We start from the raw sequence: 23,958 nt of genomic DNA, 5'->3' as shown, positions 1-23,958 counted from the left end.
CCAGGGAGTGCGAGGGAGGGAGTAGCACGTGTTGACTTGAGTATTGCAAACGACTGTTACAACTATTTCTGTTCGCGAACAAGGTTTGGGGTAACACGAGAGAAGGTGTCAGCTAGTCATGTGCACGCGGTTGCCAGGGGAGTGCGAGGGAGGAGTAGCACCATGTTTACTTGGGTGTATTGTAACGACTGTTACAACTGTTTCTGTTGGCAAACAATAGTTTGGTACACGAGAGAGTGTAGCTATTCAATGTGCCACGCTGTGTTGCCAGGGAGTGCGAGGGAGGAGTAGCACGTGTTGACTTGAGATATTGCAACGACTTTTTACAACTGTTTCTGTTGGCAAACAAGTTTGGAACACGAGAGAGTGTAGCTAGTAATGTGCAACGCTGTTGCCAGGGAGTGCGAGGGAGGAGTAGCAAGTGTTGACTTGGGGATTGTAACGACTGTTGACTTGGGAATTGCAACGACTGTTACAACTGTTTCTGTTGGCGAACAAGGTTGTAACACGAGAGAGTGTAGCTAGTAATGTGCACGCTGTTGCCAGGGAGTGCGAGGGAGGAGTAGCAAGTGTTGACTTGGGGATTGTAACGACTGTTGACTTGGGAATTGGAACGACTGTTACAACTGTTTCTGTTGGCAAACAAGTTTGAAAAACGAGAGAATGTAGCTAGTCATGTGCACGCTGTTGCCAGGAAGTGCGGGGGAGGAGTAGCACGTGTTGACTTGGGGATTGTAACGACTGTTACAACTGTTTCTGTTGGCAAACAAGTTTGGAACACGAGAGAGTGTAGCTAGTCATGTGCACGCTGTTGCCAGGGAGTGCGAGGGAGGAGTAGCACGTGTTGACTTGGGAATTGTAACGACTGTTAAAACAGTTTCTGTTGGCGAACAAATTTGGAACACGAGAGAGTGTAGCTAGTAATGTGCACGCTGTTGCCAGGAAGTGCGAGAGAGGAGTAGCAAGTGTTGACTTGGGGATTGTAACGACTGTTACAACTGTTTCTGTTGGCGAACAAATTTGGAACACGAGAGAGTGTAGCTAGTAATGTGCACGCTGTTGCCAGGGAGTGCGAGGGAGGAGTAGCAAGTGTTGACTTGGGGATTGTAACGACTGTTACAACTGTTTCTGTTGGCGAACAAGTTTGGAACACGAGAGAGTGTAGCTAGTAATGTGCACGCCGTTGCCAGGGAGTGCGAGGGAGGAGTAGCAAGTGTTGACTTGGGGATTGTAACGAATGTTGACTTGGGAATTGCAACGACTGTTACAACTGTTTCTGTTAGCGAACAAGTTTGGAAAACGAGAGAGTGTAGCTAATCATGTGCACGCTGTTGCCAGGAAGCACGAGGGAGGAGTAGCAAGTGTTGATTTGGGGATTGTAACGACTGTTACAACTGTTTCTGTTGGCAAACAAGTTTGGAACACGAGAGAGTGTAGCTAGTCATTTGCACGCTGTTGCCAGGAAGTGCGAGGGAGGAGTAGCAAGTGTTGTCTTGGGGATTGTAACGACTGTTACAACTGTTTCTGTTGGCGAAGAAGTTTGGAACACGAGAGAGTGTAGCTAGTCATGTGCACGCTGTTGCCAGGAAGTGCGAGAGAGGAGTAGCAAGTGTTGACTTGGGGATTGTAACGACTGTTACAACTGTTTCTGTTGGCGAACAAATTTGGAACACGAGAGAGTGTAGCTAGTAATGTGCACGCTGTTGCCAGGGAGTGCGAGGGAGGAGTAGCAAGTGTTGACTTGGGGATTGTAACGACTGTTGACTTGGGAATTGCAACGACTGTTACAACTATTTCTGTTCGCGAACAAGGTTGTAACACGAGAGAGTGTAGCTAGTCATGTGCACGCGGTTGCCAGGAAGTGCGAGGGAGGAGTAGCACATGTTTACTTGAGTATTGTAACGACTGTTACAACTGTTTCTGTTGGCAAACAAGTTTGGTACACGAGAGAGTGTAGCTATTCATGTGCACGCTGTTGCCAGGGAGTGCGAGGGAGGAGTAGCACGTGTTGACTTGAGTATTGCAACGACTGTTACAACTGTTTCTGTTGGCAAACAAGTTTGGAACACGAGAGAGTGTAGCTAGTAATGTGCACGCTGTTGCCAGGGAGTGCGAGGGAGGAGTAGCAAGTGTTGACTTGGGGATTGTAACGACTGTTGACTTGGGAAGTGCAACGACTGTTACAACTGTTTCTGTTGGTGAACAAGGTTGTAACACGAGAGAGTGTAGCTAGTCATGTGCACGCTGTTGGCAGGAAGTGCGAGGGAGGAGTAGCAAGCAGGTAGCACGAGTCGACTCGACGCACGAGAAGTGTGTTGTTACAGCAAACTTGCTTATCGCTTAAACAAACTTGTCTGCAGAAAGCTGCTTTGTTTTCGCTTGTTTGTTCAACACGGAAATGGAAGAGGCTTAACTTTCCTTGACAGCATTATCTTCGGCAATAGTGGAGAGGGTCATTAACCTTCCGTAGTGCGTCGTAACCGTATGTATGCAGGCGACTGTTGTGATATTTTACATTCCAATACAAGTACACATCAGCTTTGCACATACTGCTAGTGTTTTAGTCAGAACTAACTGTTAAAGGTTCAAGCATACACTTATGGTGTATGTACGTAGTAATGGTACGCTCACCGTTGTAGTATTTAGTTAATATGGTACTTATGTTAATTGTGAAAATGCAAAAAAAATCGGCCCAAAACTAAAGGGTAGTATATACTTAAATATTTCATATTTTCATCATCTTGGTTTTTCATCTTATGAAAATATATTTTGATGTAATGGCCAATTACGTGACATTGTAGAAGGTTCAAAGACATTGTATTAAACAAAATTGTAATGCAGGATCATATACTGTACATTTCTCCTATTTGATTACCAAACTATGGAAACTAATAACTAGTTTAGCTTTCACACAATTTCATATTTTCGTTTACAATAATTATATCTTTGTTAATTTAGTAAATATGACAAATTATTTTGCAACTACACTTAATTTTACAAGCTTCATTACATCTTATTTATAAACCGGAATTATTTGTTTAACACGATACGTGACTTCACTGTATGAAACAAACAGGGAAGTATGGCCACTAAAAAGAAATATTCAAAAAGTATTTTATAATGTATACGAGCAGAGGTTGTATTTGACGTAAGATATTTACTTCCACCAGTGTTCACGCGGGATGCCACTTAAAGGAAGTGACTCGAATGAAATACAGGAAAATCTTAATTTAGCTGAATGGAATGGGATTGAACATCACTTTAGTCTTTTTTTTTCAGAAACCCTGTGACTACCACCATGGCAAAGGTGTGACATGTCGGCGGCTGATCAGCCTCGTTCAGCGACTGGTGACCAATGACTACTAACGTTACTCTGCCTGTGGCACAAGACGTCAGCTAAGTATAAAATCTTCTGATAAAATCAGCAGCATTCAGATACCGTGGATCCATTATCTTTTTTTCAGAAATAATATTAAACCACCATTACAATCAGATTCTAGTTCATAACCATTTAAAATTTTACATTCTTAATTTGATCAAAACTCCATTCACTCATATTCATAATCACTTAATTACTGATTACTATAGTAAAATTAGAATAATCATAATTATTATTTCCATCTTCAGGACGGGCGAGTATAGACTCACCGTTTTTAAGCACCCAAAATCTTCAATAGTTTGGCAGTTACCGCCCTAAATAAAACCATAGCCTACATACTAAATAATAAATGAACCTCCATAAAATAGTAAAAATCTCATGAATAATCTTGTCGTATCTATTTAAATTAGAATCTATTGAAATTAGATCTATTTATCTATCTTCTGTTTGAACGACCTGTAGTGTACTTATACATACTTGGCCACTTTTATGACAAGGAAACCACTAAATTTATCGTGGAAACCGTACTAACAATCAGAATTTCAAATGTATGTCATAAACACAAAGGTCGCTTTTGCATTGCATGTAGAGTGTGCCATGCTTTCCATCGGCGTTGAATAAACGCTGGGCATCCCACCCAACACTGGATAAAGGCATAGCGTTCGCTTCACACAGTGCTTGAAGCTTAAAGTGATAATCAAGTTTCTGTAGCAACTTTGTACGCAACTTAATATCTAAATGCTATATTTTATTTGTAGCTATATACATTCATATTGAAAGATAAACATGCCTAGTGAGACCTCAGAAGGTTTCAGATTACAGGGTTCGGGTTTTGCCTTCCAGTTAAATCTATAGTAGGTACAACAAAAACCGATACTTGCTCTGTGGAACCTTAAGGATGTCCAGGAACGATCACACAAATTCACAAATCACTATTCACAAATTTCGAGATTTTTTTGGGGCGAAGAGTAGATTTTACAGGTCTATTTCACTATTAAGGATTACTGTTAAGTTAGGTGGGTCTCCCTCGGTGTTAACAGTTTTTAATCCTAAAAATGAAGGAACTTCCTGCACGCTATGTTAGGAAGAAGCTGGAAAAGAGCTAGAATCCACTTCTTCCAATAAAGTATGACTCAGATATAGTGCTCGCTATCACTCTTCATGGTGAATGTACCATGGAATTACGACAGAATCCAAGTTTATACATACTGAATATCCCGTCAATGCGAAGCAGCGCAAAGATCCTGTTTGTACTAAGCTTTCTCAGCTAATTGAAAGAGAACAGAAAACATGCTCAATGACAGGTTCTTTTACAGTTATACTAATATCAGGTGGTGGCTAAAATTGTACATGTCTTATAGGTACATATCGTTTAAAATAAAGATTTTATCTTGAATAGAAACAAGGTTTTCATGCAACTTAGTGTGTTTGTTTTGGAATCAAACGACTCTGGCTTGTAGCGGGTTGTGGGGGAGGTCGGACATGGAGGTGATCCTGTGTTTATCTACACCACTCTGTAGCCAGATTTATTGTTTTGTCAGCTGTTGGTGCAGTTAGGGGCAGATCGTCCTCGGTCTACGGTAGCAGGGCGAGCGACGGCCACACAGATTATCCGAGGGATTAACAGGACTAGAGACGAACCCCCGCGACCAGCCACGGATTAACAGTTCATTTCGTCGGCCGATAAATTAGAATTCTTTGTAATTTAATTACCCATTCGGGCGACTCGTGTTTGCTTATGAAATCGCCGCCTGTGTTGACTCACTTTTATCAGTAGCCTAATGAAATGATAATGAGATGTGAATAGGCGTATGTTTATCTGAGTTGTAATACTGAACACTAAAATTAAATACCTTGATCTAGGAAAATGTGCTTTCCAGATTTGACTTTATTAATAGCAATATTTATTTAAATCTATAAATTTATAGACACAGCTTATACATTTTGACTTGAAGAAATAAATAACAATATAAGTAAACGTTTACATTCGCCTATAACCTTCGTAATTGAGAAAACCCCTTTGAATTATTTAAAGATGATAGTAAAACTTTATTGTAGTGATTGAAGTTTCACTTTCCCAAAATAGAAAAGGAACTTGAGTACAATTCAATATCTTTAAAGGGCTATTCTTTAGACTCACGTTTACCACTCTAAAAGTTGTTTTAAATCACGCCAATAAAAAGTAACAATAATTAGAAATTTCGTATTCTATGTTTTGTTTACAATATTTTTTTAATAACTCTGGAAATCTTGAATGAATGTTTCCGTATACTATTGGCGTGCCACTATGTTTGTATGAATAAATACTGTACTTTCCAAAATAGCGCAGCTTGGTTTATTAGCCAAGGTAAACAACATTAGAATGTTAAGGTTTGTAACACTTTTATTTTATGCAAATAAACACTTTCTGGAAGAAACCTTTAATTTTTGTTTGTTTTAATATTAATTTATTTTACAGATTACAAGTGGGAAGTACAATTATTTAAAGTAACGCCTACAATAGTAGGCCTGCATGTCCTACTTCAATCGCCGGAGCCAAAAGGGAAACTTGTAGATCAGTGTTCGAGAGTTGCCTAACCAAGCCCTGCTGCAGTGAAGGACTTGAAGAGGCTGTTACGGTCAATGTGTGGTAATCTGTACGGAGTCAGGTGTTTTAAGACGCTTATAATTGGTGTTAGGCCGTGAAGAGGGCTCGCTGAGGGCTAGGTAAACCTGCACCCGCGCCTCCAGCCCCTCTGAGCGCGAATATCAATTAACAACTCACCCCGGCAACTGATGATGTGGCAAAATCATCCCCTCAACCTCGGGGTAAGCTCATGGCTTATTAATGTTGGCTCGGTTATTAAGGGTGGTAGGCTCTTTAAAAATTCAACCCCTCTAGACACCTTTGTGGCTCGTTCTTTAACACTTACATACTTCAGCAAAATATGAGCAGTGCTGACGTCTTATAAGTGATTAAACTTGATTACGGTCACCTTTCTATAACAAATAATTTAGTAACTCTATTTAACCCAGTTTCAAATCAACCGACAGAATTAAAATCTCAATATAAAAAAATGTTAAATAAATTATAACAGAATGTGTATTAAATTGTCAGGTTGGAACATGTAGTGATTGATCGTGATAAAAATAATTTAGTTAATTTTGCAGCTTGTTCAGATAAGAACTGTACTGTCTATTGCACAGAAATTATTATTAAAACATAAAATATCAAGTATTCCTTGCCCTTAGTATTATGTGGAGCGCATTGGCATTTGCCCGCATCTTTTATTTTTCTTCTTGTTGATTGGAAAGCTGTACTTATGCTACCCTGCAACTACGGCAGAAATACAGCTACTCAGGCTACAACAAGGAAGGAATTTAAGAGCTAAGAGTTAGTCAGATTGAAATATCTGTGTGAACTTCAGTTAAAAAGAAAATTCCATTATTATGGTGGTTATCCTAGACCTTGTTGAAAGAGTCCAAATACACAAGCAATGTTGTTGTCACTCTTGTTGTCTGGAGACCACCGAGGCTGGTGGACTCACTTGGCGGGTCCGCCGGCCGAAATAGCGCTCCTACATGTGTCTCCCATCCAAAGGACTTGTTTAATGCGAAACACAAACCAGCATTTGTCAAAACAGCGGGCGTCAGGCTGTCTGGGCCGGCGGACCGCCCACTTCCTGCCCGAGTCCCGGTCCGGGTGCGAATGCGGGCCACCTGGAGCAGGAATGTGGACATTCGTAACTTAGCCGACTTTCTGGACGCTGAAAGAGTCAAAAATAACCCAGCGTTTTAGGGGGTTAATCACGCCGACCTGTGTACTAAATTGATCCGTACAATCAGAATTGCATCACTTACAAAGGATGTTTTGTTTTACCCGCAGCACGTCTCTCGTGCACAGTTAAAATTACTTGTACTTGTGTAATATAACACTCGCTATACTATGTAGTCAAACAAATTGTAAAATCCCACAATAACTTGACAGTATTATAATTTATGTATAACAGCTTCGATGTGAGGTAAATTGATATTGATTATCTGTTACACCTGTGCTTCACCAAGTTAAATTATCAGCTTCATAATCGATTGGAAAGAGAAGAACAGATATAGGAAAGGAAGAAAATTATGAGAAGCAACTATCAACACTGATCTCTTTTAAGTAAACTCGTCCCAACCTGTGCAACTTCTACAGTAATAAATAGACCTAATATTCTATTTGTCAGAAGCTCTAGTCCATATCATTACTATACTCCATTTCAGTTCTTACGTGACGTCAGTTCTACGTAGTGAGAAAGTCAACGGCAAGTGAGATACAACTTCAGTTCGCAACGATCCACTTAAAAGAAACAGTAATGGAAAAACCAACACGTGTAAACATTTTATCTTAAAATTACATTCACACAACTGCATTTTGAATTGAATGAATGAAATAAAATACTCTTTTATTGAGGCAAAAATGTAAATCTTATAAATGGTCCATTATCATTATTTTTTATCCTCACAATTCAAAATGTAACTAAACTTTAAAGTATATTTAGCCACGTCAAAAACTAAATATTGCATTTTGGGTTGAATTGGATTAAAAGCCAAAATTGACCTATCCACGTATCTCTCTGTCCAAAACCTGATATACTATCCAGATTAATGTAAATTGTCTGTATTTTCATTCATGCATATACAATACAAATATATATGTTGCACATTAAAAATACATGATGAACTATTTAGAAAATATTATTGGACCAGATGGTTTTTAAATGTTCAGAAAAAAATTTACAATAAAATAAAATAAATATAATGCCTAAGCCGTCTCAATTTAGTATATGCTATATTCCATACATTCATTTTAGCATACCGATATTTTTATTTATTAAATCACTAGAGGTGAATTTAAATTGAATAAATAAAAATAATATAAATTATTTATAAAATAAAGCTTTACGTTTTATTGATATTGTTAAGGTAAATCAATACAATTCACAGGCCATAATACAGGCTAAAAGCAATTTCCTTTTCCCCAATAAGTAAAGAATTAACAATAGACTGTAGGTGGCAAGGTGGTACAGAGAGAAGAGGACACTGACTCATGTCGCAAGATAACACAAGGAAATAACCACTATTTGTGTTTATCTTCACAGCGATAAAGGATGGCAAATATAACCAAGTATTTGCAAAATATTAACTTAAACAGATACACAGCTAGTGCAAACAATGTTTTGCTACATTAGCCTAGAAACAAGCAACAACGCTGTAAATGTATTCCCTTATCGCGCTCGTAAATTAATTACTTGTGCATGATAAAATAACAATTAGACGTTCGGAGGGAAACAAACCGAGTTTGTAGAGCGAGTTTCTACTCTCTCTCGACAGAGCTCTGTGTGGAGGTAAACTGGAAGTAATTTCTGAAACAAACATGGCTCAAAACTTACATGAGGGGGTGTAACAGGCGTTTTAATTGTACAGCATTGTTATTTTACTTGGGAGGAGAAGAAGAATATTCATGGACTATAAAATATAAATTTATGTAGAAATCTATTCTTTTATAAACACGAACATCTTTATTGTTTAGCGTTATGTAAAGCGCATCCCTGAAAGCTGAAATCCTAGAAAAAACTTGATTTAACTGGACAAGTTATGTAGTTTCAATAATAATTATGTTAAAAGGGTTAGTGAATTTATAACAGGACATGATTTTTAACTATTTATAAATGCTCACAGGATTAATGGGAGATATGAACTACTTCATACGGGTTTTCACCACGATTTCAGGGATACAGGCTTACAAATATAAAAAATAATAGTTTTTTTTTGTATCCAGATTATGTTTCCGTTACACAGGTCGATAAACACTAGAAATAAAAAAAAACTAATTAATCAGGGTTCGTAAAAGAAACAACGTGATCTTTTTCAAGCCTGTATATTAGGAACTATCAATAAATTCAGGAATGCCTGGGGGCTTCTAACGCTCCACATAAGGTTTCTTGATGGAATCCCTGTAGGAATTATCAGATTTATGATCATGTGCAATGCGACGGGCCAGAGTGTGGTAATTTTGTTTTCTCCCCAACAGGAAGATTTATATTCGCCGTCCATGTAAGAATTTCTGGTGACACCAATGCTAGGGCCACGTGTTCCATCGTGTGCGCTAGTGGTAATTTCTACGTGTTTCTACCGACTACCTCTCACTCTTAGGTATGTTTACATACCGTCCAGGAAAAATACTACACGACGTTACATAAATAGACTATATACTATGTGAAATTTATTTCGCTTTTTCCCCATTGCAACTGCAATTAAAGACATGGGATTGTTTCAAGTAATTTTTATCACAGTTTTGAGCAATTTAAATAACAATTATTATGATAAAAACTTAGATAAATCCATATATAAAAATTTAACTCAAATGAACAACATACAATTTAATAATGTCACAGACAGTTAAAATATATTTCTTTAGAATATAATTGAATATAGTTGTTTACTTGGTCTTTTAACAACTTTTTTAAAAGTTACGTGGGTTAAACTGCTTATTATATGTACTATTATTTATTTCATTCAAGTTTTTTTAATTATTTTCCGATTAAAGTAAACGTCCAATGAATTAAAAAGTGCATTAATTTCGGTAACATTTAAAGACAGAGATCTGCCTCAATCTTATTAAAAGTAAATAAGTAAGAAATAATAATAATAACTTAATTCCTTTTAAATTCCGAAAATTGTTTTTTTTAGAATCTAATAGTTAGGTATTCAAAAATTGTTTCACGTCTTTATCAATAGGCTACACCAGCATCTTAAAAAATTAAGTATTTTGGTACTATCTTTTAATTTTGATTACTCACTACTTCATTGAACTAACTGGCAGTCATCTGTAAAAATGCTTAAATTGAAATTTGATCTACCTTTCAAAGTTATTAATTTCTATTCCAGGAAGATTGTTAAATAAACTACATAAAGACAAAAGTTTTATCATTTTTTTAACAACAGAGTTACAAGAGAAATTGTTTCTGTAGATGCTAGATACCTAATTTGGCATATAGTCATATAATCCTAGATAGATCAAAGTTAATGAGACACAAAACAAATATACAATATTATACAAACCGAAATATTGTAATACATAGGTTTATTTTCTTAGCATACACTTGACCAGTGTATCTAAATATTATATAGTAACATTTACAGATTACACATACAACCGAAATTTAGTTTAAAAGATTAAAGTAGTCACAAATGCACTGCCTTTAAAACTTACGAACACATGCCACCATACTCTTCTGCAGAGTTACAAATCTATAGATGGTCTTGTGAGCACTTATGCACGGTGTCCCTGAACTCTCTACCGAACGTTCCAGATATTATTCCTAGTCAAAATTAAACTAAAATATCAAATTCGAAAGCTCGATAGTTAAAAACATGCTACATTTATTTTTCAATCCTATTGAAATAGGCTTATTATTTTTGGAGTTTTTTTAATATTTTTAGTTTAATAATTTTTTAACTCTAAGGAAAATCCTTTAAGAATATTATGATTACAGTCCAAAAATATAATGCTTTGATCAGCTGATTGGAGCAACTAAATTTAAAACAGTTGATTCTTGCAGTGTACGAGCAGTGTTGTCACACAAATGAATGTTCTCCCTGGTTTTTGTGCAGATTTTAATCGTTGTAAATTAGATCGTTTGAGATATATATTTGTAATTAAATTGTCCACATATAACACTGTAAACGGCATTTCGTTCAGGGATAATAATTTAATAGGTTGGTAAAGGGTTCGGGGAAACCATTTAAGGCATAGACGTGCATCCTATCAATTAGTTTTACACCTATGTTAAAAAAGGTCTGGATATAGATTAATCTAACACAGTAACATTCATATAAATGTCAACATTATATTAGTGATGCGAGGTATTTACTTTCTAATGGTTATAATAGTTATCAATGCTGTTTCAATTACATCAACGCTTGTAGAATGAAAGGGCCATTCGCGGTTATGATGTTTAATCTATTAAAACGAGTTCTACAGAAATCAAACAAATTCATTTCTAATGTTATAACTAGGGCGATCTTATCGTGACATTTGAAGCACTAAAATAATTTCACCATGAAGTTTTTTCCGTACAATAAATGTACATGGAGAAAGCAAACCAGGTTTTAATAACACTGATAATTTCTACATCTAGGATAGAAAAATGCAATAACTTAATTAATATATAGCACTAGACAGCCGTGTACAAACACTCCATCTTGAGGCGGTATTTATTAAATAGTTCTAAATTGCTTCTAGTAATTGTTGTCAGTATTTGACATAAACGTGTACCCTATTATGAATAAGGACATCACTGCCTTGCACAATAGAGCGCTTAAACAATCAAAACACGATTGTTTCGTAAACGCAAATTCACGGTAATGTTAATACACCCAATTCTCTGCAAGAATGACGGAACGAACATTGATAACCTGATTTGATAGTTATATCAGCAGTAGTTGTAGGTGGATTTTCATGAATTTCTATGTTGACTGCATTCGCTCTCATGTCAGGATTCCTGGTATTTGGCTTGTCCAATATAATGCAAGCTCGTGAACATAATAACTGTCGCAGATTGTGATTGATTGAGACAACAAATCGTACATATTGAGAATAGCGGGTACATTTATTTTAGACAAGTTAATCTTACTACCAGTTTCAAGCAACAAGAATCTGCGAGTAACTAGCGGTCGTTCCCATTTGCTAAAATAAACGGAAATCACTGAATTAATATTGTAGAGAGTAAAATGGATATGATTTTAGTTTGTAAAGTACGAACATTCAAACATTTTACAGAACAATTCAGTATTATACATGTATAAATTGATCTACAGGAGAGTTCTATATTTTATGTTTGTAACAAGTGAACTTTTGGCCTCTCGTTACAGAATACAGAATGAAGAGTGACAAACTTTCCTTTCATGTGCAGTGTTAAAAAAATTATTGAATCGACGTATTCAGATGTTCAACTGCTCTCTTCTTCATGTAGTCATAAAACATGAAGTTAGGTACGCACAAACGATAACAATTAAAAACACAATCGTGGACAAGTCAATGAAAAGTTAAGAGACATATCTGAAACTCAACACCAAAGAGAGTAATAATAATAATACACCGGAGGTTTATTATATAAATACGCTTTCAATGTGTAATATTGTTTCTCATAATTCCGTTGAAAGTCGTAGTATTTTTGTTACTAAACACAACCAAGACCCTGCTTCAATAGCTTCTGATTTGATGTAGTTCTTTACCAATTACGATTGGCTAGAATTTTAAAATAATAGTAATATATTAACAGATAGTTTAAGATATTATAGATGGAGGGGTTAACTCCTCAGATTTAAAATCTTAAGATCAAGTCACGGCTCATTTATCACTCCCAAATGATAACATCCTTTTAGTATCCCTAGTGAACTCCCCAAACAAAAGCGATCAAAATCAAGTCCTAAAGTGACGTCTTGCTAACAGCTACACAACGAGCCCAAATCGCTCGGAAGCCGCCTCCGGCCAGATCAGATCCTTCTTCTGATCCGAGATGAAAGACGTTCTCACGATTAATGTCGAAAGTTCGTCAAGGATTTGCCGATAGTAAAAAAATCTATCAATGGACTTCGCAGGCGAGTATCGTCGACCGACAATGGTGGTTACCTGGGAAAGGGTCGAGATGTGTACAATGCCAAGTTAAATCCGCGGACATCCGCCCCCGTAACAGGTGCCCTCCGGAGTTGGAAACTGTGAAAACAACTCAATTTGTTGGTCCATATTAGTTCGCCACATTGCCCACTGTGTTAGAGCATTTCTCCCGCCACAACTGGGTTGTCGAGTATAAGTACACATACCGACTATGTGCAACTTGATTCATATCGCTCGTTAATTTAAAAGTGCAATAATGTTGATTATCACAACGAGAAAACATTAGCAGTACTGCTAATTTATTATAATTTAAACTGTATTAATAACCGGTAAAAAATCTCTAGGTTTGTTATAAATCAGCAGGCTGTTTGCTACAAAATCATTAAAACGTAAATTTTTAAAATTTAACAAATTTTTACATATTAATGTTTTCATGGTAATAATGTAAAAATATATAGTTAAATTATTAATTTTTAATAACATTATTTACGACATAAACCATAAGACATTATGAGTACAAAACCGTCCTTGTAAACGATTCAGTTAATAAAAACGAATTTGAACTGAAATCCGCTTAATAATGTAAACGGCTTAAGAAATGAACACGTTTTCGTAGTAAATTTGAGTGAATTACCTCTAACATTTTATAACGAACAATTTTATTTAAACATCGTCATGATTTCATAGTAGAATTACGACAACAACCTGAGGAATTGGAAATATTTCTACCAATGATTATATAATCTGTTATACAGCGTTTTCTAATACCACGCGCAAAATATTACAAGTAAAAGCACATAAAATCATTAAAATAACAAATAATAACAGTACAAATAACACAGGAAATAAAATTTTAAAAAATCATGCGTATTATTATATAATGAGAATGTAAATACAAATCCATATACATTTATTGTCGTATGACATCTACGAGTTGTAAGATAGTGTCAATATTTGTTTATAAAAAAAACACAAGGCTTTTTAAAGTTAAAATCAACAATATACGTCGTGGATTATGTGCTAAGGCAAAACATCTGTATCGCACGGATATCCAATTGTTATTGTAACATTTTTAGGAAAATTTGTCCACCTGAATTGAAAATTAGTGAATGTGTCGGGTGAGTCCTGGGCTAGGAGGCGGACGTGTGGGCGGGCGCGGCATCTTTGACACCAGATGTCCTGGGCTAATAAGGCTGCTGACCACCCGGTACACAGCGGCCTGAGGCCTTTGGTGAGCCGCGCTACATCGTACAAGAGGTAACTGTTATGGGAAAACGAATCCTGTCTTGTTATGAAAATTCGTAATGTTCCTTGTGTAAATTTAACATTACTGAAAGATAATAGTTCTGACCTTTAATGCATTTATAAACCTAATCCAACAATCTTGGGGAAACAAGAAAAAAATCCCTAACACTTGGAAATATTTTGGTTTTAATGACAATTAATAATTTTTTAATATTAATTCGTGTGACACATTTTTTATATAAATAGCATACTACAGGGAAAATATCTAAGCTACTAATAAAAAATAAAACTTCAAAAGATTACCCCCAAAGGCATAGTTTAACAAATTCATAATTATTTTCAAAAAGAATAAAAATCTAAATTTTCAGGGCTTATTAATAATCACAGTTAACTATTTTTTTACAAGAAATTTTTTAACAACGAAAATATTAATTTTTAAAAAGTATTCAAGGCAATCAACTACCACTTTAAAACTACAAAAAAGTGATTAAAAAGTATATCGAATTTTGACTTAAAAATAATTTTCAATATATTGTATTTTGTACACCTTACGGATGGGAATTTCAGTAAAATAAATATTTTTCGAATTCCTATTGTGCTATCTAGGGATCATTGTGGAAACAATACAAGTAGAAACGAATAAACGAATGAACCTGACAAATCGTAACAAAATCTTAATAACCTATCCAACAAAGTAACTTCCTCACATATGTCACTCGATAAAATTTCATGTGATCTATTTAGTTCGTTTACACATTTCTTTATTCTGCCATGTTCTCGTTACCAATATCGTTACCCACAAAAACGATATAAAAATGTTCCGAATTATACTTATTTCTTTATTTTTGACCGTTGAACCTCAAGAGTTCTTCATCCTTGGACGTAGAAGAGGTGGAAAATATACTAAGTTTCACGTCTCTCGAACCTTCCTATCGCACGGACGGACAAACAAACATAAGAGTACAGATAACGACAAGATAAGATCCACCCTCCCCCCTTAAATAGTGTAAAATATCGGTTGACTCCTGCTATTTTCCTACTTGTTTCATGCTTGTGATGATAAATTAACTGTCTAGTTCTGAAGGTTGCAATACTCTACAGGGATACATGGGTTATTAACTTTTTAACGTAGTTAATAATCTGACGTAGGCTGTGACACGTTTCCGTAACTCCACACACTGTGATTGACTAGCGTCGTACACTCGTATGACTGTGTGTTTATTTATGATTGTTATAATTGTATACAGGTGATATTTGTATTTTTGCTGTGTTGTTGACTTTTGGCATTTTGTTAAAATTAAAATTTCTAGTAGTAAAACTTAATTCGATAAAAATAGCTAGCTGCCACGAAGCTTAAATTGTGTTTGGTATTGTATATTCATACTACCATAACCCTCGCGCGCCTTTTTGGGTGCTTGGGTGTAGGAAACATTGTAAGCTTTGTAAATTTGTTGAATAAAAGATTTTTGACTTTGACTTTGACTCATAGTTACACAGACTCGAGCTCGTCAGCCGACAGTAGGCCTGAACAGCGCACCGCCACAGGTCACTGTATTAAACTATTGCAATATTGTGACATAGGCTGTGACACGTTTCTGTCACTCTACCCACTGTGATTGACTACTGTCGAACATTCACAGTTACACGGACTCGAGCTCGTTAGCCGACAGTAGGCCTGAACAGCGCACCGCCACAGGTCACTGTATTAAACTATTGCAATATTGTAACATAGGTTGTGACACGTTTCTCTCACTCTACCCACTGTGATTGACTACTGTCGAACATTCACAGTTACACGGACTCCAGCTCGTTAGCCGACAGTAGGCCTGAACAGCGCACCGCCACAGGTCACTGTATTAAACTATTGCAATATTGTAACATACTGACACGTTTCTCTCACTCTACCCACTGTGATTGACTACTGTCGAACATTCACAGTTACACGGACTCCAGCTCGTCAGCCGACAGTAGGCCTGAACAGCGCACCGCCACAGGTCACTGTATTAAACTATTGCAATATTGTAACATAGGTTGTGACACGTTTCTCTCACTCTACCCACTGTGATTGACTACTGTCGAACATTCACAGTTACACGGACTCCAGCTCGTCAGCCGACAGTAGGCCAGAACAGCGCACCGCCCTGTGTCACGGTATTAAACTATTGCAATATTGTGACATAGGCTGTGACACGTTTCTGTCACTCTACCCTCTGTGATTGACTACTGTCGAACATTCACAGTTACACGGACTCCAGCTCGTCAGCCGACAGTAGGCCAGAACAGCGCACCGCCCTGTGTCATCGTATTAAAACTATTGCAATATTGTGACATAGGCTGTGACACGTTTCTGTCACTCTACCCTCTGTGATTGATTACTGTCGTACATTCACAGTTACACGGACTCCAGCTCGTCAGCCGACAGTAGGCCTGAACAGCGCACCGCCCTGTGTCACCGTATTAAACTATTGCAATATTTTAACATAGGTTATGACACGTTTCTCTCACTCTACCCACTGTGATTGACTACTATCGTACATTCACAGTTACATGGACTCCAGCTCGTCAGCCGACAGTAGGCCAGAACAGCGCACCGCCCTGTGTCACCGTATTAAACTATTGCAATATTGTGACATAGGCTGTGTCACGTTTCTCTCACTCTACCCACTGTGATTGACTACTGTCGTACATTCACAGTTACACGGACTCGAGCTCGTTAGCCAACAGTAGGCCTGAACAGAGCACCGCCCTGTGTCACCGTATTAAACTATTGCAATATTGTAACATAGGCTGTGACACGTTTCTGTCACTCTACCCTCTGTGATTGATTACTGTCGTACATTCACAGTTACACGGACTCCAGCTCGTCAGCCGACAGTAGGCCTGAACAGCGCACACGCCCTGTGTCACCGTATTATAAAACTATTGCAATTATTTGTGACAAAAGGCTGTGACACGTTTTCCCGATCACTCTACCCACTTGTGTGATTTACTACTGTCGTACATTCACAGTTACACGGGACTCGGAGCTCGTTCCCAAAACAGGCGCCGACAGTAGGCCCAAGAAACAGAGCACGCGCCCTGTGTCCCACCGTAATTAAAACTATTGCAATATGTGTGACATAGGCCTGTGACACGTTTTCCGCGTCACTTCTACCCAACTGTATTGGATTGACTACTGTCCGTACATTCTCAGTTACACGACGTCCCAGCTCGTCAGCCGACAGTAGGCCAGAACCAGCGCACCGCCCTGTTGTCACCGGTATTACAAACTTATTGCAATATTGTGTGACATATGGCTGTGACACGTTTCTCTCACTCTACCCACTGTGGATTTGACTAACTGTCCGTACTTCACAGTTACACGGACTCGAGCTACGTTAGTTCCGGATCAGTAAGGCCTGAACAGCGCACCGCCCTGTGTCACCGTATTTTTAAAACTATTGCAATATTGTGACATAGGCTGTGACACGTTTCTCTCACTTCTAACCCCACTGTGGATATTGACTACTGTGCGTACAATTGACAGTTACAACACGGACACTCCAGCTCGTCAGCCGGGACAGTAGGCCCAGAAACAGCGCAACCGCCCTGTGTCACCGTATTAAACTATTTGCAATATTGTGGACATAGCGGCTGTGACAACGTTTCCGTCACTTCTAAACCCTCTGTGATTGACTACTGTCGTACATTCACAGTTACACGGGACTCCAGCTCGTCAGCCGACAGTAGGCCCTGAACCAGCGCACCGCCCTGTGGTCTTCACCCGTAATTAACTATCTGCAAATATTGTGAAGTAGTGCTGTGACACGTTTCTCCCTTCACTATACCCACTGTGATTGACTACTGTCGTACATTCACAGGTTACAGACAACGGACTCCTCAGCTCGTTCCAAAACAGGCCGACAGTAGGCCAGAAACTGAAGCACCGCCCTGTGTCACCGTAATTAAACTATTGCAATAGTGTGACATAGGCTGGGACACGTTTTCCGTTCACTCTACCCACTGTGATTGGACTAGACTGTCCGTACATTCACAGTTACACGGACTCCAGACTAGTCAGCCGCGACAGTATGGCCAGAACCAGCGCACGACCGCCCCTGTGTCTCAACCGTATTTAAATACTATTGCAATATTGTGACATTGGCCTGTGAACACGTTTCTTCTCACATGCTAGCCCACTAATGTGATTGACTACTGTCGTACCATTTCACAGTTAACACGGACTCCAGCTCTGTCCAAACCAGCCGACAGTAGGGCCAGAAACATAGAGCACCCGCCCTGTGTCAACCGAGTAATTTAAACTACTTGCAATATTGTGACATAGGCTGTGACACGTTTCCGTCACTCTACCCACTGTGCATTGGACTACTAGTCGTACATTCACAGTTACACGGACTCCAGCTCGTCAGCCGACAGTAGGCCAGAACAGCGCACCGCACTGGCTGTCACCGTATTATTAACTATTGCAATATTGTGAACATAGGCCTGTGGACACGTTTCTCTCACTCTACCCACTTTGATTGACTACTGTCGTACACTTCACAGTTTACACGGACTCCAGCTCGTCAGCCGACAGTAGGCTCCTGAACAGTAGCGCACCGCCCTGTGTCACCGTATTAAAAACTATTGCAATATTGTGGACATAGGCCTGTGACACCGTTTATCACTCACTGCTACTACCCACTTGTGATTGAATTACTGTCGTACATTCACAGTTACACGGAACTCCAAGCTCGTCCAAACAGCCGACAGTATGCCAGATCAGAGCACCGCCCTGCCTCTGTCACCGTAATTAAACTATTGCAATATTGTGACATAGGCCTTGTGACACGTATTCTGTCACTCTTACGCCACTGTGATTGGACTACTGTCGTAACATTAACCGTTACACGGACTCCGAGCTCGTTAGCCCGGACAGTAGGCTTGGAACCAGCGCACCCGCCACAGGTCACTGTATTTTTAAACTATTGCTAATACTTAGTAACAATAGGTTGTGACACGTTTCTTCTCACTCTTAACCCACTGTGATTGACTACTTGTCGTACATTCACAGTTACAAAACGGACTCGAGCTCGAGTTAGTCGGACAGTAGGCCTGAACCAGCCGCACCGCCCTGTGTCACCGTTATTAAACTATTGCCAATATTGATGACATAGGGCTTTGACAACGTTTTCTCCTCACTCTAAACCCACTGTGATTGACTACTGTCCGTAAATTCACAGTTACACGGACTCCAAGCTCGTCCAAACAGCCGACAGTTAGGCCAGAACCAGAGCACCCCCTGTGGTTCACCCCCGGGTATTATAAACTATTGCAATCATTGTGACCAATAGGCTGTGACACGTTTCCGTTCACCTCTACCCACTTGTGATATTGACTTACTGTCGTTCATTCACAGTTACACGGGACTCCAGCTCGTCAGCCGACAGTAGGCCAGGAACAGCGCTCCGCCCTGGGTGTCAACGGTATGTTTAATACCTATTGCAATATTGTGACATAGGCTGTGACACGTTTCTCCTCAACTCTACCACACTGTGATTGACTCACTGTCGTTACATTCACAAGTTTTACATCGGAACTCCAGCTCGTCCAGAGCCGACAGTAGGCCCTGATACAGCGCACACGCCCCTGTGTTCCATCCGTAATTAAACTATTGCAATATTGTGAACATAGGCTGTGACACGTTTTCCTCTCACTCTACCCACTTGTGATTGACTACCGTGTCGTACTTATTCACAGTTACTAACGGACTCCAGCCTCCTGTCCCAAAACAGCCGACAGTATGGCCAGAACAGAGCACCGCCCCTGTTGTCAACCGTATGTAAACTTTTGCTATATTGTGACATAGGCTGTGACTCGTTACCCGTCACTCTACCCACTGTGATTGACTAATGTCGTACATTCACAGTTAACACGGACTTCCAGCTCAGCGTCAGCCGACAGGTAGGCCAGAAACAGCGCCTACCGCCCTGTGTCACTCGTATTAAAACTATTGCAATATTGTGACATAGCCTGTGGACACCGTTTTCTCCTCACTCTACCCACTTGTGTTGACTACTGTGCGTACATTTCGACAGTTTACACGGACTCCAGCTCAGTCCCAAACAGCCGACAGTAGGCCAGGAACAGAGCACCGCCCTGTGTCACCGTATTAAAAAACTATTGCAATTATTGTGACATAGGCTGTGACACGTTTCCCGTCCACTCCTACCCACTGTGATTGACTACTGTCGTACATTTCACAGTTACACTGGGACTCCAGCTCGTCAGCCCGACAGTAGGCCAGAACTAGCAGCGCACCTCGCCCTGTGTCACCGTATCTTAAACTATTGCAATATTGTGACACTAGGCGTTGTGACAAACGTTTTCTCTCACTCTACCACTGTGATTGACAACTGTCCGTATCATTCACATTGTACCACGGGACTGCCAGCCTCGTCAGCCGACATGTAGGCCTGAACAGCGCCACCCACTGTGTCACCGTATTTAAACTATTGCAAATAGTTGTGACATAGGCATGTGACAAACGTTTCTCCTCACTCTACCACACTGTGATTGACTACTGTCGTACATTACTAGTATGGTGTGGTGGGTGAAGGCGGGTTCTGTTTTATTTTATTTTTTTTTTTTTCTTTCTTTTTTTCTTTTTTTTATTTTTTTTTACTTTAGTTTACGTGTGTTTTTATTCTCCACGACTTCCCGTCGTCAAAAAAACAGCCGGGACAGATAGGCCAGAATCAGAGCACCGCTCGCCCTGTGTCACCGTTAGATTCAAACTATTGTGCCAAAAAAATATTGTGACATAGGCTGTGACTCACGTATCTGTCAACTCTACCCCACTGTGGTGATTGACTACTTGTCGTACCATTCACAGATTACAAAACGGAAACTCGAGCTCGTTAGCCCCGGGGGGGACAGTAGGGCTTTGAACCCAAGCGCCAACCGCCACAGGTCACTGTATTTAAACTATATGCACATATTGTAAACATAGGTTGTGACACGTTTCTCTCACTCTACCCACTGTGGATTGACTTACTGTCCGTACATTCACAGTTACACGGAGACACGTAGCTCGTTAGCCGACAGTAGGCTTGAACAGCGCACTGCCACAGGTCACTGTATTAAACTATTGCAATATTGTAACATAGGTTGTGACACGTTTCTCTCACTCTACCCACTGTGATTGACTACTGTCGTACATTCACAGTTACACGGACTCCAGCTCGTCCAAACAGCCGACAGTAAACAGTGGCTGTATTTTCGTAAACAGTGTGTGCCGCTTCAAACCGGACGTGTTTTCTTTGGTTGTCTACACAACTGCTAAATTTGTCGACGACAGAACGACGTATATGTTTTTGAATTTCCCAACAAACTTTCCGAACAAAAGTGATGCAACTTGAAGAGCTGGGATACTAAGTTATATTTACCACCGCATTGAAAAACATAGAATATGAGGACCTTGTAAAACGCCGGAGATGCAGATCCTTTCCAATACACCTTCACTAATCGGAATGTCTAGGATAACGTGACAGGTATCTTGAGAACTCAAGGCGCGATGTGGTAGGATGTGTCTTACTGTTTGGTTCCGTACATTGCGGAATTCAAAGGTTCCTAGAAGAAGCCAGAGGGTGAACTGTTCAAGATCACAGCCAGCACTGCATAGGCTACAGGAGGAAAATACTTCGTCAGTACCGGTTTGAGAAACTCAGTAGAATTAAACAGGGTAAGTAATGTTTTTAGATCATTACAAATTAAATCTTATCCGCATAAGTTAAAATGCTGAATTCTCTAGCAAAAGTCGTTACGAGCATCGACTTTAAACATTTTCCTTGCAAATAATAATTATACATTTCAATGAAGTTTTAAAAGTATTTTTAAACTTTTTGTTGTTATCATCAATTGCATCGCACAAACTATCGTATAACCATAATTTTTTAACGATTGTTACTATATCGTAGGTACATAATAAAACAATAAATTCCTGAGCACGAAAACTGGGGGTGTGTCAAAATTGTTATACGAGTATAGCGTCAGCACATTATTCTGCATTGAAGGTTTTGTTAATAGCCCTACTTTTTATAAACATAATTTTTTTACAAATTGATAAACTTTTAAAACTGTTTACTTACTTTTCACTGCTTATAGTTTTTTCATCTCATTTAGAGTGACCCTCACTAAACAGCAACCGACAGACGGAAGTCCTATGTTTAAAATCTTAATTAGTGTATTTCCTGCTATTAAACACTGTACTACAATAAAAAAATTGAGTCCACGGGAAAAAACATTACGAAGTGTTGTTTTATAAGTGACTTTTTAAACGTGGTTTGCTTTTTAAATATGTTCAACATTTCAGCGATATAAATCCTTTAGTCTACTTCAAGATATTGTTATTGTCTGAGTGTACTGCAAGTTACATTTTAGCACTACTAAAACATCAGTTTAGATGTACTAGTAGTGAATAGAGAAGGTAAGATTATGTAAAAAACCCAAACTACAGCTATTGAAATGTCTATGGTATTCTGTTAAGTCTTAAAAATGTGTGAGGCCTTAAGCAAATTGTGTGTAAAGCAAACTCTTTATAAGTAAACTATATTAACCTTTTTAAAGAAAAGTATGTAGACATTAGAACAACAACAATAAATTTAAAATAATTTTATTGAAGCACGTAGGAGCTTCCACTGAGTTTCGTTGCCTGAAAAACTCCCGCAGCTTTGGCCAAACATTATTTGTCCTCCACAATGTGTATTATGAGTGTCACCAGGACCATGCCCGAGGTCGTTATTTAACACTTTCATTCGAATTATGTTACACATTTAAAAGGAAAATTCGCTATTACAATATTTTATAAATGGCAGTTGGAAGTTTTGTGTCACTAGGATTTTTTGAAGTATAAGACTATTGGAACAACACTATAATTTCAAAATTGTTCAAAATTAATAATTTTCAGTATAGGCCTATGTAATAATATCTACCGCGTCTTTCCCTCACTAACGCGATGGGGCTACGTCAGTAATTATCAAAATAATTACTTCTTAAGCCAATAATATATTCCAAATACCACAAAACTGCATCCTGTAATTTAGTTATACACTTTTAGGTGGTGTCTGCTTGCAACCTATTTTCTTTAATTAAGTTTATTACAATAAACTGCCAGTTCTTGGTATAACAAACAATATAGGTTTTCAGAATTCAAACATAGGTAGGCTATAAGGACAAAAAAGTAATATCCAACATCTACCTAGTGGCGCTGAAAAGATCCTCATTTTATAAGAAAAAAAACGCTGATTTTATAAATGATTTCAAACAAATTACGAGGAATTAAAATGAGCGCCGTGATAAAACACACAAAGAGACACTGTTTCTTGACGGAGAAATAATCTTAATATTTGTAAACATCTTCAACTTTACTCGAGCGCAACGTCGCTTCCCTGTCCGTCAGAGTTGTCTTTATGCTTCCTCGGTTTCAATTTGAAGGGAAATAAGTTTTGGATTCAAATGGAAGTCGGAATATTTTTATTAAAAGGAAAACAATATCCCGACGAGCGCTGAGCGCCGAGCGACAGCTGCCAACTATAATATTTACACTCGCTGACGCCGCTTTTATTAAAATATTACTTCATTTCTTGGATTATGTCGCCTCTCTGCCTTTATTGGGGACTCCGCGTGAGAATAAGGTTTGGGAGTGGTGGGAGGG

The sequence above is a fragment of the Homalodisca vitripennis genome, chromosome 2 (assembly GCF_021130785.1).
Source record: "Homalodisca vitripennis isolate AUS2020 chromosome 2, UT_GWSS_2.1, whole genome shotgun sequence".
Lineage (NCBI taxonomy): Eukaryota > Metazoa > Arthropoda > Insecta > Hemiptera > Cicadellidae > Homalodisca > Homalodisca vitripennis.
Note: the sequence above shows the minus strand (reverse complement) of the source record.